Source organism: Littorina saxatilis, linkage group LG9 (assembly GCF_037325665.1).
Source record: "Littorina saxatilis isolate snail1 linkage group LG9, US_GU_Lsax_2.0, whole genome shotgun sequence".
Lineage (NCBI taxonomy): Eukaryota > Metazoa > Mollusca > Gastropoda > Littorinimorpha > Littorinidae > Littorina > Littorina saxatilis.
In genome coordinates this window covers 58,174,619-58,194,638 of record NC_090253.1, presented here as the reverse complement: position 1 = coordinate 58,194,638, position 20,020 = coordinate 58,174,619, and the positions used below count along the sequence as shown (strand labels likewise).

The 20,020-nt window shown below is 38.0% G+C and overlaps 1 long non-coding RNA gene across 1 annotated transcript; it reads left to right on the top strand.

Moving 5' to 3' along the window:
* Positions 1-9,290: 9,290 nt before the first annotated feature.
* LOC138976600 (uncharacterized) lies at positions 9,291-13,116 on the top strand. Its single transcript, XR_011459090.1, has 3 exons — positions 9,291-9,898; positions 10,687-10,777; positions 11,787-13,116. It is a non-coding gene; the product is annotated as an uncharacterized lncRNA (long non-coding RNA).
* Positions 13,117-20,020: the final 6,904 nt, after the last annotated feature.

The window sequence follows — 20,020 nt, the reverse complement described above, 5'->3', positions numbered from 1 at the left end:
ATAACCAGATGCTAGCGAACCAAAACAAAAACACGAGTACCCTCCCCTTGCATCGTTAGCAGACGACTTTTGAGAATCTATCTATGTCTCTGCTGTCGGTAGTGTGTTTTGGTGTGCGCCTTCAGCTATCAAACATCGGCTGTTTCACGTGTTTTGCGAGCAAGTCTACTCTTTTGCCTGGCTCTGCAGTAAGTCCACATATTTTTCCGTAATCCAGTCATATTCCTTCAAAATGCAATCAATCGGCGGTGACAGACGTGTCGGTCGCGTTTTCCTCACCCATACCAGTTTAAGTTCATCCATGCAAACACACTCGCAAAACAGTTTATCACGTAGATACATTTCAAATAGGGAGCAAATGGTTAAATCTAAACCTACATATTTGTTCCCTAAAATTTGCTTCTCTGTCAATAAGCTTAATTACACACGTTCGAGAAAAACAACGTGGAATCGATTCTGAATCGAGTAAGCCAAATGGGTCCCAAACCCGTTTCGCCCGTTCTGCCGACCTGAAACGCAAAACAAAAGAATTGTGCGCTTCAACTAAATTAATTTCTATTCGACTTCATTACTTTCTTGCAACTTATGAACCTTTACTTAAAGCTTTTAAATGGTCTGAAAGTAGTGTTACCGCGTACTTATCGATGCACTCATTCGTTTTATTTTTTCAGCGACGGTCACTTAGTTTAAGGTTGCAAAAGGGCTAAGTCTCGCTGGCAACAGTTTTACCCTGCACAGATCGCAACAGTGCCGCTATTGTAGTCTACACTTTGTGTTTGATGGTAGAATGGGATATACAGATTACAACACTCGTGGTTTTTTATATGGCTTGTATTTCAGTCAAGACCCAGCGGGAATATCAATCGAGAGCCACTCGCCAGAGGCTCGTGTCTCCCGATGATATTCATCCGCTGGGTCTTGACTGAAATACAAGCCATATAAAAAACCACTCGTGTTGTAACCTATACAAACAAGTACTCCTAGTTGCTTTCTCATAAGCGGTTTTGATCATTGTCATGTGGCTAAATTGGCACTGCTTGGAGAAAGGGAGATAACACGGTGTGTTTTAATTTGCATTGCATGGAGAAAGGAAGAAATGTAGATTACCTGACAGCACATGTGTCGCATAAATTGACACACTGTGTTCCATGAACCGTTGAAAAAGTAATATTGAAATGCACAGCTCTCTTTGTGATGGAGGTTCCAGTGCCAGAGTTCGGTGGGTTATAGAAACACGAAAATACCCAGCATGCCTCCCCCGAAATCGGCGTATGCTGCCTGAATGGCGGGGTAAAAACGGTCATACACGTAAAAATCCACTCGTGCTAAAAACATGAGTGAACGTGGGAGTCTAAGCCCATGAACGAAGAAGAAGAAGAAAAAGAAGAAGAAGAAGAAAGAGGTCTATTCCGACGCAGAAGACAAAAAACATGGAACTACTTTTAATCTTAAACAATCTAGGATGTTGTGTTAATGCTTTTGCAAAGATCATACAACGATTGTTGTGTCAAATTTCTCATCATAAAGTTTCACTAAAGCTTCTAAAAGCTGTACGATTGATTGGTTATAATCAATACAGAAATTATACACTTAAATGATAAATCAAAAAACAAGAAAGGTAGGTTGTTGGAACGTTTGTTATTGACAAAACAATACATTCACAGATATTTCGACCCAACGGACAGACAAACAAATATTCACACAAAACTTATCTTGATAGTTCTATCCGTTTCACGCCCACTCGTCAGGAAGCCGAGCGAATGAATCGAAAATATATGATTCATTCGCTTGGCTTCCTGATCCAAGGGTCGAAATATCTGTGAATGTATTGTTTTGTCAATAACAAACTTTCCAACAACCTACCTTTCTTGTTTTTTGATTCTGAATTTTGGAACGTTGGCAGTCTCTTTGTTTTTGGATTGACTTAAAGGTCCTTGTCTACATTTTTATACATAAATAGACATTTGACCATTAAAATGCCGAGTTTATTCTCTACAAATATCAACAATACACCCCCCTTCGATCAAGAAGGACGAAGCAAGGGTAGCCGTTTGAAAATTCATTGTAGTATTTCAGCATAGTAAGATATCCTTATTTGGGAAATGCCGAGGACAAAACTCCTCCCGAAAACCGTGCATTTCGTTCGTTTAAAAAAAATCGTGGACAGCGCTCCAATACCCAGTGTTGCTGTGATTGTGTGGGCGTGGCTGTCAGCATAGTGACAAGAATTTGATTGGTCGCTATTTTAGGTAAAGCACATGTTCTCAGCAAACAGAAAACAAAATATTGGAAGTGTCTGAGACACTACCCAAAAATAAAAAAAATTGTTACACATATTTTTTTTCTATAACTTTTTTCCCCATGGTTCTTTCATCATCTGACATAACTTTTTATCGAAATCTAACCATAAGATTATTGAAAAAAAGTAAAAATGTAGACGACCACCTTTAAATGATAATCAATGCAGAAACAAGATATTTGATGGTATTGCTGATTGCTAGTTTAGTGTGTGTATGTGTATGTGTATGTGTGTGTGTGTGTGTGTGTGTGTGTGTATGTGTGTTTCTCTCGCTATCTCTCTCTGTGTCTGTGAGTGTGTGTGTGTGTGTGTGTGTGTGTGTGTGTGTGAGCATGCAAAACCCACCAACCGGGTTTATGTATATGTTCACACAGTACCAACTGGGGCTAAAAAAACAAGTGGGTTCCACATTTTGGAACCCAGTTGTTTTATTCTTGATTCGTAACAACCAGGTTCCAAACGACTCAGAAAACAAGTTTTAGCAAAAAATATTTTTTTTTTTTTTTTACGGAAAGAATGCCATATTCAAGATGATGACACTCTTTCCGTCAAAATTCCGTGCCCTATAGGCTACGAAATAGGTCAAATTTTATGCCTTTTTTAGTGTCAAATTCGTCCATGCCGGAGCGGATACTGCAGCCAGTGCGGTTGTAGTGCAAGCGCACTACAAAGACACTGCGCGCAGTGCCGTTGTAGTCCAAGTGCACTATCGGCTATGAACCCACTTGGTGGGTTTTGCGTGTATGTGTGTGTGTGTGTGTGTGTGTGTGAGTGTGTGTCCTCTGTGGGAGTATCAGCGTGCATGCCTGTTGTTGCAAAAGTGCATATCATAGTGCACGTTGATATTCATTATCTTAATTCGTTTGATTTGGAAAGGCCAGCGTTTGAGTTTTTTTCTTCAGAAACAAGAAATCACATGCATACGATTATTTCATTTCCGTTCGAAACATCAAGGGGGATGATACGCCTCTTGTTATTGTAGTTCCTTAGGACCTGAATGCTGTCTACATAAAACACGCCCCTCAATAATTTATCGCTTTGAGTACAGAAGTGAATTGCTTGTCTGAGTGTAGAATCTTAACCAAATGAGGCAGAGCGGTGTTTGGAGTTTTATTAAACAAATGGAAGTAGGCGCTCAAAATGCTTAACAATCATTGAAATGAACAAGCGACTTTCATCCTCAGTGACTTTCAGGTGCCAGGAGAATGGTTCCGAATAACTCTCACTTATACTCTTTTACACATGTCGTATGCATTTGGAGCGTTTTCTTCCCTTTGTTTATCAGATGTCAGAGTGTAGATTAAACGCAAATGTAAAGAGATGCAATAGACACGGAAAGCTGAGTCATGTTGGGTTTACCAAGATTTTATTCAATTTAAACATGATACAATGATAAAACAAAAAGCATATGAACAAGAACTCAAGCGAACGCTTATATTACGTGCCCTACACAGATGGAACAGGGCACCATCATGATGTCGGGCATTGTGTACAGTACTATAAAACTCTCAATGAAAAACAGAATCAAAGCATGCCATGTTGTCTTTTTTTATTTTTTTTACATTTTTTAACTCATTAGTGATCAAGTACAAAGTACCAAAACCCAAACCAAGGTTACTAAGACCAATGTGACCGTTAGAAAGAGTTGTGCCTCCCCATAGAACGGAATTATTTTGCACCTCGTTATTCCAATAACGACTGTCCTGTGAAACAACTTACCAGACAACATTAAAATGACCACATCTTTAAGCGAGTTTTAACATTATTCGTTTAATGTGGATTTTAAAGTGCCAATACAATAATAATATTATTTTGTAGAAAGATTTGAACAAGTTCATCATTGTAGATTAAAAATTGGTATGAGCGATTTGATTTTTGATTTATGCAAGCGTCACCTCAAGGATGTTGCCCAATGTGAGTGTGGCTACCCTAGAGAGACTGCTAAAAATTATTTGTTGCATTATCCCATGCACAGAGATACAAGATTATTGTCGATCAATAATTTGCCAGATGATTATAAGTTTATTTAAATATTATCAAAAGGCATCCGACAAAGTTCCCAAAATGTGAACCAGACTATTCTATTTTTGTAACTGTCCAAGAATGTATTCGACAGACGGGCAGGTGCCGCAAATGAGTCTCTATATTGAATATGCATGTTATCATAGATGTTCATTTTACATTGTGATGTGACACCATTATATTCTGCCTTACTATTTGTACTTCCTACTTACTCTTACGTATTTTGTGTTCACTTACACTCATAAATCCTGCTTCATTTTTTCTGTATTTTAGTGACATTTCCCCCCCCACACACACACACACAATATGCATTAACCTAACGTGTGTGTGTGTGTGTGTGTGTGTGTGTGTGTGTGTGTGTGTGTGTGTGTGTGTGTGTGTTCTGTGCACCAATCATAGTGTCATTAGGGCTACCCAACCCAAAGATTGGTGCTCTATGTCTTCCATGTCTTCTTCATCTTCTTCCTTTCAATTTGTTATGTTTTCTCTTTGTGCCCTAGCCCTTTCTCTACCACACCCCCCCCTCACTTCCTTTTTACATTTAGTCAAGTTTTGACTAAATATTTTAACATCGAGGGGGAATCGAAACGAGGGTCGTGGTGTATGTGCGTGTGTGCGTGCGTGCGTGTGTGCGTGTGTGTGTGTGTGTAGAGCGATTCAGACCAAACTACTGGACCGATCTTTATGAAATTTTACATGAGAGTTCCTGGGAATGATATCCCCGGATGTGTTTTTCTTTTTTTCGATAAATACCTTTGATGACGTCATATCCGGCTTTTTGTAAAAGTTGAGGCGGCACTGTCACACCCTCATGTTTTAATCAAATTGATTGAAATTTTGGCCAAGCAATCTTCGACGAAGGCCGGACTTCGGTATTGCATTTCAGCTTGGTGGCTTAAAAATTAATTAATGACTTTGGTCATTAAAAATCTAAAAATTGTACAAAAAAAATTTGTTTTTATAAAACGATCCAAATTTACGTTAATCTTATTCTTCATCATTTTCTGATTCAAAAAAACATATAAATATGTTATTTTTGGATTAAAAACAAGCTTTGAAAATTAAAAATATAAAAATCTTGATCAAAATTAAATTTTCGAAATCAATTTAAAAACACTTTCATCTTATTTCTTGTCGGTTCCTGATTCCAAAAACATATAGATATGATATGTTTGGATTAAAAACACGCTCAGAAAGTTAAAACGAAGAGAGATACAGAAAAGCGTGCTATCCTTCTCAGCGCAACTACTACCCCGCTTTTCTTGTCAATTTCACTGCCTTTGCCACGAGCGGTGGACTGACGATGCTACGAGTATACGGTCTTGCTGAAAAATTGCATTGCGTTCAGTTTCATTCTGTGTCTGTGAGTTCGACAGCTTGACTAAATGTTGTATTTTCGCCTTACGCGACTTGTTTATATCTTGCTTTTCTGTTTGCAAACATATTTTTAAAATAATATTTTGATTTTGTGGGCAATCGTGTTAACTTCTTTTGGTTCCCATTGGATTCGTTGATATAAGCTTTATGCTTGAGTTCGGATCCTCAATGTTGAATATTTTATATAAGTCACAATAAAAAAATTGAATAAAGTTTTGTTTAAACCAAGACCAACCGGTAAAGATTATAAAAGAGTAATAAGAACTACGAACTACAATGATATATTCGAACATGCAAAGTTCTACACAAACTAACAAAAGCAGTTTCAAGTTTCTTCCGAAAAAGAGAATACAATAAATCTAATAAAGCAAAATTTGAAAACAATAGATCAAGGAATCATGGCAAATTAGCAACTGCACATTGACACATACAGATATGATACACAGCACATTACACACACACAAAGTCATCAATAGAAAACAGGTCACCGCGTGGATTACACACACACAAAGTCATCAATAGAAAACAAACACATTGTAGAAGTGAGTAAATATATATGAGAAAACACTACTAAGAATGGTGCTTCTGCAAACATGGGAAAAAACACCAAGAAAAGAACTTTGTTTGCAGTTATCTTCGAAAAGTCAAAAACAAGATTACCTCACACACCTCGGGACATTCCATGCCAGTCACGGTCGACATTAGCACTACGGCCTCACCCAGTCTCAAGGCTACATCATGAAGAGAGTCTGTTAGGCCACTAGGCGTTCAGTGCTATCATGAAGTGAGTTTGTTAGGCCACAGGCGTTCAGTGATATCATGAAGTGAGTTTGTTATGGAACAAGGCGTTCAGTGCTATCATGAAGTGAGTTTGTTAGGCCACAGGCGTTCAGTGCTATCATGAAGTGAATTTGTTAGGCCACTAGGCGTTCAGTGCTATCATGAAGTGAGTCTGTTAGGCCATTAGGCGTTCAGTGCTATTGTTCCGTTAATCTTTCACTTTGCTGGGGCTACCATAACTTTTGATTTTTGGGGAAAAAACCACATTTTAAAACGATTTAATCAAGAGATAGAGTGTAAATCGTGTCTCATTTTAAAGATATACTTTATTGAATATGGACAGTTTCCCTCTCTTTATCAAATAAATTGCCTCCCTTGAATTTTACTTGTAAAAAATACTGAGAATAAAGATTTCCTTTTTGAAGCAATAGAATTAAGATAACTAGGTAGACAACGGGTGAAGAGACCCTTTTTCCTTATTTCGTTTAATTTTTGGAGGATATATATTACTATTTTTGTACACAATTTGTTTTTATTTACAGATGTTTTTAAGGTTATATCAAGGGAAAATAAACCCAACAAAATAATTGCGAACAGCCAAAGATATATGTACAATTTAATAAAAAGAAAAATGGTGTTTTATGTTATTTAATAAGTGATAAATAAAGACAGAAAAGATCTTGGGACTATTTTATACCCTTCGTTATAGTGTGCACTCTAAGCTCAGTTGATAGAGCGTCTGAACGCAAAATCGTTACTTTGGGCGGTCACGTGTTTGAATCTCATAGCAGTCAACAGAACATATTCAATTTGTTGGGTAAATGTTTCCAATTTTTTTAAAAACATTTTCTCAACTCGTAAGTCTTGTATCTTTATTCATCTTAATTGATTTTCAAGGTTTCAGTAATATATTTACGATCGAATTTATCAAAGGGTTGAACAGTTGTCGAGTACCTCTGATGAACGATTTCCCAGAATTACTCATTCTGTTTTTTGTAACATCGGCTTTTGAACAAATTCTAATGGGCAATTGTATCACCGCGCGTCGACTGGATGTAATGGAGGTAAGCTACTTCTAGCTTAATGCGCTTCTGGCTATCAGATGCCGCGGGCGCTGTTCTCACTTATTCATTAAAATCTGAATTTATCCGTAGTAGGGAAAACTAATCCAAAACAATGTAAACCTCAATGCATCTTCCGATATTACAAACTAGACATGAGTTGTTCTTCAGTACTGGTGACAGAAAGGGGGAAAAGTGGTCAAAATTCAAATCTCTAGTTTTGTTTTTGAAATATTGCTTTTCATAAAGCAGAAATACTGTAGTATCTGTTGTACATAAGAAAAAATCACTGGTTCACATGGTTCCTACATAATCTAACTTTTAAAGCTGGTTCTTGTGTGTCTGTGTGTATGTTTGTATGATGACGATAGGACCCGAAACGGCTGCACGGACTGAGACAGGAATTGCAGAGAATGTTCTTTGCCACTCGAGTCGTGTCATAAGGTACTTTTGGAATAGCAAATTTGAAAGGATTCTTCAAAAAACGGCAGAAAACATTATATACCCTGTGAGCTATCGAGGATCCTCCCCGTCTGGGCTGTCGAAACATGGTCTTGTTAAAAGACGTTTTCAAATGCGGTTAACGGGGAGATACACTCGAAGCACATTTAGCGAAGTTATGTTGCCAAATCATCAAAGATCAACATTTCACTACACGGATCGATGCACACAGTCGAAATAGATGTGACTTTCACACGACCGAAGACTACTTGCTAGCAGACTAGCAGACGACAAGATCTAAATATTTAGATCAGTGAGAGCAATCCGTTGAAGAACAGTTACTCCGCTTATTCGTCTTCAGTTAAGCTTATTTCCCCTGCCATAAGTTTCCTTGCAGATCTGCAGTCGCGTAGTGAAATGAACTAGTGTCATCGGAAGATTCTTCTCAGTCAATGATCAAAGCACAGTAAGTTCTATGCTGACAAAAGTCACTTTCGGACAACACGACGATTGACTTAATTTATGAGCCCAAAGGTAACAATATCGACAAGAATGTACGCATTTGACATTAAATGAAACATTCATAGACAGTTTCCAACTCACCAGATCTGCCAAAGAGCCGTCATTCGTGAAAAAACGATGATTTTAATCAGACAGGTATCGGAAACAAGCCTTGGTCACCTGCGTTATTCCTTCCAAGGCGACGTGACGGCGCCACATTTGTTTGTTTATGGCTGTTTATCGCGAAACAACACAGTTGAAATTTGTGTGTAAAATACCACAAATTTGTGGTGAATCAGTTCGTCATCTGCGTTTCGATTGTAATTAAGTCAGATTGGAGTTACTTTGAATCGAAGGCGAGGGTAACCTGCGTTATTTGTGGGACATCGTGAACAAATTTGATTGCAATATTTTATACAGAAAGTAAATTTCAATGATTCTGGCTCAGACTTGTAGATCTGTTATGCAGTGTGTTGGTAGTGTCAAACACTGTACATAAGGAAGACGTGGAACTTGCGAAGAAAATGCGAAAAAGTGTTTGTGGGTTATCGTCCCTAGTCACATGCTGACGGCGAAAACAAAATGGCGGATCGCGTAGGTACCGATCGCGTGCGAGGTGGTGGTAAATTGTGCTCGGCTTTTTGTTGCAAGAACGCCCGTTACAAACAGAGCTGCTTCGGGAAAACTTTCCACAAGTTCCCTAAAGAAGAAAAAAGGTGGGTTGTGCAGTGATTATTTCATCAGGTTTACCTTCTTCAGAATGAGAATGCAATGGCTCGAGTCAACTCAACTCACTCAGAAAAGCCAACTGTCTCTGGGCATTTTTTTTCTGCTATGATACTACAGTATTTATAGAACTAATATGCAAATGAAATATTACAAACATAGCATGGATCGGTTCATCCTGAGATTTCTGTACTAGCTGTACTATGTACGCGTGTGTCTGCGTGTGTACCTGTGTGTGCATGTGTACACTGTACTTACGACTGTGAGTGTGAGTCAGCAGTCAGTACAAAACAACAGTTTACACTTGATGACAAACTACCCGTGGGCATATTTGCCGAAATCTTTATCAAACCTTGCTTACGGGAAAACTACAGTACAAAGGTACATCACTCATCCGTTTTGCGTTCAGGCAGAGCGTTAGATTTAGACTGAAGATCTGATTTATTTTTTGTCTTTCCTTTTTGCTTAGTTTAACAATAACATTGTTGTTTTTATTGTCAAACTAGGTGCAGAATATGGATGCAATTCACAAGGCGAGAGGACTTTGAAAAGCTGCAGCCAGCTGATGTTCAAGGTCTCAAGCTTTGTACTGATCACTTTGAGGCCAACCAGTAAAACAATCCTGCAGAGAGGATCACTTGTGTGGAATGCTGTCCCGACATTGTTTGCAGTGCCCAATCCACCACCGAAGGTTATTTATTTATTGGTTTTAGGTTTTTGCAAACCAATGAAGCACACTATTAAATGCAGGTTGAGTAATGACAAGTTTGAAGCTGATGTAAGAATTGAAAAAAAACAGCATTGTTCCCATCAAATAATGCCTGTTTGCATTTAGCGCAAAAAAATGATAAGGCCAACAAAAAAAAGTTACTTATTTTGGATCGACGTCTTGATTATGATGATATGATGAACTTATTTTGCCAAAAAACAGCCCCAAATGGCAAAAAAAGTATAGGGTCGGCGTCAACAACAAAAAAGTTGTATGTTTCTGGTCACCTGACCCTACCTATGTTTTCCCGACGACCCTAGACTTTTATTTTGCATTTTCAAAAATAAAAGGGGTATTCGAAAATCAATTGTTTTCCTGTTTTTCAACAAAATAAGTTAAAAAGATGGTTTAAAAAAAAAAAGTTTAGAAAAAAAATCTCCACCTTTAGTCATGTTAGGCCACAAAAAAAGTCTGTTTAAGGTAACATAGGCCCCCAAAAAATAGCGTCGGTAGGTCGGCTTTTTATTTTTGTATTTTAGCCATCTGAATATTTTAATTTCATTTTTTAATGCCCCCAAAAAGTCTAGGGCCGGTGGGAAAAAAATAGGGTCGGTCCGGATACTGTAAACAGATTATTTTTTGTTTTGCCTTACGAGAAACATACCCTTTTTTGTGTGGCCTAAGACCAATGCCATGAAATTGGGAGAATTGTTTCATTGTGACTGGGTGTTGGTTGTGAGTTTGTCAGTTAAAGAGCTGTGCATTTGCAGGTTGCTAGTGGGAGGAAGCCACCATCGCAAAGGGTAGCTACAAATGAAGCCAGCACCGACCTGTCGCCTGATGCACAAATTGTTCAACCAGGTAAGAGATTTTTAACCATGAAGAACACCCTGACATCAACAAATGTTTAAGCCCATCCATTACATAGTTGATAATTGCTGTATAGGGTGACGGGCGCTGTGGCGGGGTGGTAAGACGTCGGTCTATTAACTCGGAAGGTCGAGGGTTCGAATCCCGGTCGCGGCCGCCTGGTGGGTTAAGTGTGGAGATGTTTCCGATCTCCCAGGTCAGCTTATGTGCAGACCTGCTAGTGACTTATCCCCCTTCATGTGTACACGCAAGCACAAGACCAAGTACGCACGAAAAAGATCCTGTAATCCATGTCAGAGTTCGGTGGGTTTTAGAAACACAAAAATACCCCGCACGCTTCCTCCGAAAGCGGCGTATGGCTGCCTAAATGGCGGGGTAAAAACGATCATACACGTAAAATTCCACTTGTGCAAAAAAAATGAGTGCACGTGGGAGTTTCAGCCCACGAGCGCAGAAGAAGAAGAAGAAGTTCTAAGAAGAAGAAGCTGTATAGGGCGGATGCATGGATGGATGAAATTGTACCTGTAGTTCCAACACGTAAAGATGGGAAACATATCCTGTTAGAGGCATGGTGTAACAAGAAACAATTAAGTGGCTCTATTCCCATCTCCCCCCCCCCCTTTCCCCGTCGCGATATAAGCTTCGTGGTTGAAAACGACGTTAAACACCAAATAAAGAAAGAAAGAAAGAGGCATGGTGTGTGAGGAGTTTACCTGGTACTGTTGTCCTAATCAATCAATCAATCAATCAATCAATATGAAGCTTATATAGCGCGTATTCCGTGGGTACAGTTCTAATGGCCTCACCCATTCAGTACCAAACAAGGTCAATTCCATCATTGTTCCACATCGTATCCATAGTTGCTAATACACTTCATTTCTGGCCTGCCTTCCTACGCTATTGTTTATTTTCATTTTGTGATTTAATTACACGTGTTTTAATTTCTTCCAGGTTGTAACTTGTTATGGTTATGTTATTTTATGTGTGTTTTCTTTTTTAGATGACATTCAGGCGATCCTGGAGGACATAGGATGTAAAGCATCAAAGTCGTCATCTTCCCCATCCCCTCGTGAAGCGGAACTTTGGCAGAAGGTCAACAAACTGAGGAGCAAGGTTTTCTGATTAGAAAAGAAAACGATGGAACCCCGTGTAAAACGAGCGAGTAAATTAGCCAAGCCTCCCAAGAAAGACTTTGTAGTAGAACAGTTGTCTCATATACTATCAGGCGAGGCGAGCTATTTTGCCATTTATGCCTGTTACATATTTACCGGTTATCTGCTGCTGTGTCCAATCCTGGCAGAGACGGGAACGCATGTTACCAAGGAGCTGAAGGAGAGTCAATGAGATGAGAGAATGTGATTAACAATTGCCAACTCTCTCCGTACAAAGAGGGTCCAAAATTGTATAAAAAAAATAGATGGTAGGCAATTCAAAATTAAAAAAAGGACTCTCGGAGCATGGACTTAATGAGTCAAAAATTAAAGAAGAATCTATGAGCCGAAGTACATGTTTTGTCTATTGTCTTTTTTATTTTGAATTCCCTACCATCTATATTTTGATACAATTTTGGACCCTCCCTGGTGTGTTGTTTCTGATGTACCTTTTAGTCTGTTTACAGTAACAAAGGCACACAAAAAGAGGGTCGGTAGGTCGGCTTTTCTTAAAAAAAATTTATAACCATCTTTTTAAATTATTTTGCAAAAAAACAGGAACAAAATTGATTTTTTTTTTCTTTTTCTTTTTTTCCCAATGCCAAAAAAAAAAGTCTAGGGTTGGTCTAGAAAAATAGGGTTGGTCGGGATACCGTAAACAGGCTATTTTGCTTTGTTTTGCCTAAGCAAAGACTAACAAACTTTCTTTAGGGTCTGACATTGTATATACTATACAATTTTTGGGGTATTAACTAAATACATGTATACAGTTTTCGATTCCTTTTATACTTTTTCACAAATTAGCCCCCCCCCCCCCTTTTTTTTTTTTTAGTCTGCCCTGGGGGCGGGAGGTCTCCTAATTTCGGTTTCTAGGGTCACCTTATGCTTCCCCATGAGCTGAGAACTTAATTTAAAATGAGCCTCGATTTTTTTATTTGTATTTTGTAATTGTGCCTTTGTCCAGTCACATGATTTCACTTTGTACTTAAAAACTTGGCGCTGTCATCATTTATTGCTATTTATTGTTCAGTTGTTCAGTATTTATTGCTATTGGGCATCAGTTATTCAGTTGCCCTCTTTCGAATGAGCCATGCATGCATTATGGATGTGTTTAGCAATGTAAAAGAAGAAACAATGTGAAGCAAACATATAGCACCAAATAAAATAACCGAATCAGAATGGAAACTTCTTCAGTGTATGTGTATGTGTGTGTGTGTGTGTGTTTGCTGTTTTAAATACCGAAAATGTGAAAATAAAGCAAGTCACAGCATGAGAAAGATCGACTGTACTAGTCATGACAAAGCAGGAGACAGCCTGGTCAGCATGTAGAAAAGGGGAATAACTCGTATTTAGCCATTCTCATTTCTAAGCATGCCCAATGAGGAAGTTATCCTTCTTCCCATTGTAGTTTCTTTGGTAGTGTATCTGCTTTTCTGCTATGAAGCTCATTTGGAGTGATACGCTGATCGAAGTGGGGTACCCTATGTGGGACATCAGCCGTATGCAGATTACGCCTCAGAACACTCTCGCATTTCACAAAGACAACAATAATTTGCAACATTTCAAGAACTGCATCAGTTTTATTAGATACTATTTCAACAACAACAGCACAAACACGACTATTATCAACAACACAGAACGGGAGGTAAGTCTTCAAAGACGCACCAAGTGTGCGTTCCCGTTTTTGGACGCCATTTTTGCTGGCATTTTCACAGTAAATCTTAATATTTCCATATCTATTGAATGATTTTGGTATTTTCTTTGATTGTGCCGATTCTCCTATCTCTCTGGCATGTACTGGGTGCTTTGTGACCAGTTTCTCCCCTAGACTGTATTGAAAAATGCGTCCGTGTGAGCTGACCCCCACTTGTGACCAGTAGCAAAGAACAACTCACATACAATTGGACATCATGTTAAAAAAAAATCCCACGTATTTAATCATTCAAAATTCCAAAGATAAAATACCTATTGTTAACTTATAAGACTACTTTTTTTGACAAAACATTTCTAAACAATAGCTTCACAATAAATTAAAAAGATAAGATATCAGTGAACAACAATCAACCATGTATTCCTTAAATTCTGATTATATTTAATAAAGAAAATGAGTAATTGTTTCAAGGCAAAATTCAATATTTTGCAATATAGAACCTAAGGATACATGAATATACAAAACTTATACAACAACAAAACATCTATACAATCGCAAAATGATTGGCCACATACATGTGCAGAACACAAAGTAACAACATCATCAATGCTTCTCCAGCATATACAGGAACCGAATCTAGAAGGAAAAAAACCGTCTTTACTCTTGAGTCCTCAAGAAAGGAAAGAAAGATCTTCGCGCCACAAACGCGGTCGTCAGGAACTAATAACTCAAAATTATACTGCGCTCAAAACATAGTCTCTTCATTCCAGAGAAAAGGCATAATTTCTCTTTAAAAACGCACTGTAAAAAAGTGTATCAAAACATTTCATAGGTAATGCAGAATAATATTCTCCTTAATCCCTATAGAACAATTTGTTTTTAACCAATAAAGATCAATACGCCATGCATGTTCATGAGCATTAGTACTTCTTGCTAATCCTGAAAATGTCTTGAGAAATGATGCCAGAGAAAGTATAGATTGGAGGGGGTGACTAACGACTTCTGATACGGAAACGCTGCGGTACCTGCGATTTCCTTACGCAATGTCAACCATAAATGGTTAAATATCAATAGCGACTAGAATGTATTAACTTTACTTTTTTCATTAATACTCCAGTTAGATAATGATACAGACATGCAACATGCAATTGGTCTGTCACGGGTTCGAATCTCTTAGCAGTCAACAGAACATTTTTCAATTTTTTGGGTAATGTTTCCATACTTTTTGTTTTCTCAACTAGTAAATCATTTATTTTATTCATTTTCATTCATTTTAAGTTTTGAATGATGTATTGAAGATCGAATGTATCAATGGGTTGCATAATTATCGACCACTTCTGATGAACGATTTCCCAGAACTACTTATTCTATTTTTAGTACCATCGGCTTTTGGGGAAATCCCAATGGGCGAGTGTATCACCGCGCGTCGACTGGATGTAATGGTGGTAAGCTACTTCTAGTTTAATCCACTTCTGGATTAAAGGAAAGGGAGAGGCTCCACGCCGTCCAACGCTATAAAATGCCGCGAGCGCTGTTCTCACTTATTCATTAAAATCGGAATTTTATCCGTAGTAGGGAAAACTAATCTAATACAATTTAAACCTCAATACATCTTCCGAAATTACATACAAGACATACAATTCACCATCATGTAATAAAAAAAACCCACGTATTTAATCTGTGAAAATTCCAAAGATAAAATACCTATTGTTAACTTATCGGACTACTTTTTTTGACAAAACATTTCTAAACAATAGCTTCACAATAAATCAAAACGACAAGATATCAGTGAACAACAATCAACCATGTATTCCTTAAATTCGGATTATATTTCATAAAGAAAATGAGTAATTGTTTCAAGGCAAAATTCAATACGTTGCAATATAGAACCTAAGAATACATGAATATACCAAACTTATAAAACAACAAAACATCTATACAATCGCAAAATAATTGCCCACATACCTTGATGTGCAGAACACAATGTTACAACATCATCAATGCTTCTGCAGCATATACAGGAACCAAATTTAGAAAAACGTCTTTCTTCTTGAGTCTTCAGGAAAGAAAAGAAAGATCTCCGCGCCTCAAACATGGACATCAGCAACTAATTACTCACAAATTAAATACTCTCAAAGCATAGTCCCTTCACTCAAGAGAAAATACATATTTTCTTTTCAAAACCATACTATAAAAATGTATCAAAATATTTCATAACTAATAGCGACTAGAATGAATTCTCTTTACTGTTTTCAGTAGTACTCCAGTTAGATAATGATACAGACATGCAACAACAAACATAATATATATTTCTGTCTTTGTTTTTAATTGTTAGTGTTCAAATCCGTGTCACAATCTTTGGGTTCCATGTTACGATGGTAAGGTTCTTTGAAACCCTTGTAGTTTACTGAACGTACAAAAGTATTTCTAATTCTTTCTTTGCAGGCCAAGGATATCTGACCAGTATCTATTAATGAAATAAATTTGAATGGTTAAAATGTATCAGGTAAGTAAACAGAAAAAGTCAACTTCGTAACATGGTTTACACTGGTTCACCGCTCTGGAGAATAACCAAAATAGCCTTGTCAGCAACAGGGACAAGGTGTGAAACTACGGTAGTATCTCGCATGAAGATGCCACAATGATTAGACTGATGATATCCAGAGAGAGAGAGAGAGAGAGAGAGAGAGAGAGAGAGAACGAACGAACGAACGAACGAACCAACTTTATTTTTCGAGGGTAATGGAGTAGATACAGCAAAGATCTTTTTTCATCCAGCCCTCGCCCAAGAGGGAATTAACTAACCAGTGCATAATATTAAAGCAGAAGAAGAAGCAAAGCAAAAACATAAAAACATGGTTATTAAATCAGACAAAGAGGAAGAAAAAAAAAAAAAAAAAAAAATATGTTCATAGCATACATGGTCATTGGTAATGGTATACATTAAAACACACACTTTGACACACACGGTCACATGCACACAGACACACACAGACATACATGCACATACAGACACACACGCACACAGACACACGCACACACACACATACACCCACACACACACACACACACACACACACACACACACACACACACACACACACACACAGACACACACACACATGTACACATTGTACACATAATCATAAAAAAAAAAAAAACTTAATTGAAATGAAATGATTATACTAGTAGATCTTCATGTACTTATCAAACAGCAGTACCTGATCGAGGCATTAAGTGCCACACGACGATGAAAGCATATACAAAAAAGTATGTCTTCTAAAACTGGCAACAGAAAGTGGCTGTCTGAGAGAGACTGGTAAACCATTCCACAGAAATGGACCTGAATATGCCAGACTAGTTTTATACAAGTCAATTCTAGGGAGGGGAACATTTAGTTTCTTCGTGCGGCTTGATGAAGTCTCAGTTAATAATATTCTTTTAGTTAAATAGTCTGGTACACGTCCAAGAACTATTTTATGCATAAACCTTGCCTTGTTAAACGCTAGTCTGGATGAAAGTGGAAGAATTTCAGCTTTTTTGTAGTCATGATTAGAGAGGGTGCTGTTTTTCAGCAGAACAACTTTTACTCCGCGTCTGTGCAAAGATTTTAGGGGTCTTAAAGCTGCATCACTTGCAGAATCCCAAAGGGTTGATGCATAGTCTATTCCAGACTGCACATGCGCTTGAAAAAATGTTCTGCGCGCATCAAAATTTAGAAAATGTTTAATCTTTGCAGACTGATGAACTTTTTTTGCTGTAGATTTACATAAGTTACTTACATGAGGGCCCCATGTTAGATTGTTGTCAATAGTTACACCCAAAATTTTGTGTTCACTAACCTCGTTTATCAGCTGACTATCAACAGAAATGCACTTCTTTGGTTCCGACATGACTTGTCGTTTTTGACGCGTAGTAATTAGCATATACTTTGTTTTTTCTGGATTGAGAGACATGTGGTTTAAATGCGTCCATTCTACAGCATCATCGACACATTTCTGAAGCGTGTCGACTACCGAAGTAATATCATCACCTGAGGTATGAATAGTAGTATCATCAGCTAGCATATCACACTGTCCAGAGGATATGTGTAATGGTAAGTCATTGATGTAGACAGAAAATAATAAAGGTCCGAGGACCGAGCCTTGTGGGACCCCATATAAAATTGGCATTGCTTCAGAGCTCGAACTGTTAAAGGTAACTTTTTGTGTTCTTCCCGACAAAAAAGAGGCTATAAAAGTCTGTGTGGGCTGTGGTAGTCTATAAATGGAAAGTTTCCGCAAAAGGAGGGCGTGATCAATAACATCAAATGCCTTTGCAAAGTCCATAAACAGTGCTCCACATAACTTATTAGAGTTGATTTTTGATAACCAAGAGTCCACCAGTTCTGTCAGTGCCGTATGGCACGAGTGTTTAGGTCTAAAACCAGACTGAGTTTCATGAAACAAATTGTTTGATGTAAAGTATATCATAATATGGTCATTGACATGTTTTTCCAGTAGTTTTGACAATACTGGTAAAACGGAAATCGGTCTAAAATTTGAGGGATCTGTTTTATCACCTGCCTTAAAGAGGGGGATCACTTTAGCTTCCTTGAAAGCTTTGGGATAAACACTTTTTTCAATACAGAGATTGTAAATATACGTTAGAGATTCCGCTATATGTGGGGCTGATAATCTAAGAATTTTGCTGTCTATTTCATCAGTTCCCTTTGTGCTACTTTCTTTCAAGTGAGTTAGAGAATTATATACTTTGGAGACTGACAAAAAAGGTATAACTTGTGCCTCGTGTTTAATTTTGGTGTCACAGTACTTGCGCAAAATGTGTAAATTGTTTTCATCGGATTTGTCAGTTTTTATTACTTTACTTGCAACTGAACAGAAGTGATTATTAATTTCATCTGGCGAAATATCGTTTTCGTTCCATGATGTGGTCTTTACACATTTATTAGTTAAAAGATTAATGGCTTTCCATGTTTCCTTGGAACTCTTGCCTTTCTTAAGAATGTTTTCGAAGAACTGCTTTTTTGACTGTCGAGTCATATACTGACATTTTGCTTTCTGTGTTTTGTACTCTTCAGATTGGCGGTCGATCCGGCATAGATAATCTCGGTAATGTTGGGCTTCTATAATTTCAGGAGTGATCCACCCTGGCCGATATGAATACTTAATTCTTCTTGACCTTTTAGGTGCATGTTTATCTAAAACTTCGCGAAATGTAGAATACCATGTTTTTAAAGCGTCATCAGGATTGGTCTTGTTATATATCTCACTAAACGGTGCAGAACGCATGTCTTCAAGAAAAAGTACTTCATTAAACTTAGCAAATGACCTGTACGTGAGGACAGTATGACCAAGCTTAGGAATTTTCACACCTTTTTTTGACCATGTACAGCAAATAGGGAAATGGTCGCTTATGCCTATGACAGGTACACAGGTTTCTATTACATGTTCTCTCAGAGAGAGAGAGAGAGAGAGAGAGAGAGAGAGATAGAGAGAGAGATAGAGAGAGAGAGCGAGAGAAAGTGAGAGAGAGAGAATGAGAGAGAGAGAGGGAGAGGAAAAGAGAGAGGTAGAGAGGGGAGGAAGAGAGAGGGGGAGGAAGGGAGAGAGAGAGGTAAAATCAAATCAAATTTTATTTTACGAGGGTTGTGGCATATGCTTTGCAAACAAACTTTTTTCAACCAGCCCACGCCCAGAGCGGGACTACTCTAACCACATATATGTACGAACATTAATATATATTATACAAATTCAAAAACGAAAAAAAATTAATAAACGATAAAAGGCTGAAAAACTTAATTCATAGCAATATGTACACATTACAGGCTTTCCACGAATAGTAACGTCATGTACAGTAGTGGGAATTTACCGAGAGAGAGAGAGAGAGAGAGAGAGAGAGAGAGAGAGAGAGAGAGAGAGAGAGAGAGAGAGAGAGAGAGAGAGAGAGATATTACATTTTAAATGTAAAGTTTTAGTCCAAAAACCTGTGACGGGTTTTCAAATTCTTTCTGGAAGATGCATTACATCTGAAAACATAATTAACATGTTCCATAATTTAACGTGCCTCTTACATATAGGCATACATCTGGGTTTTAATCAACCAGGTTGCAATGCTGAAATACAGCGCTTTTTGTCGTGTGACTCCTCACAATTGATGCAAGAACCTCCCGTACTTGACCATTAATACTGTGCATACCTGCATCAGTCGGGCACAAGCAATACGCAAGATGGCTGCCATACAAAATAACCTGTTTTGGATAGATGATTGATTTGACTTTGCCGAGGTTGGCATATTCTGAATTGTTGTCGATGTTTTATTCGGTTCCTTACGTTTATGTCGTGGGTACCCTTGTTTGAGCGCTAGTCACATGACTCCTGTGAGAGTAATCTTTGATCCGGAAAGTCTGCCAAGTCTATTGCCTTTAAAAGC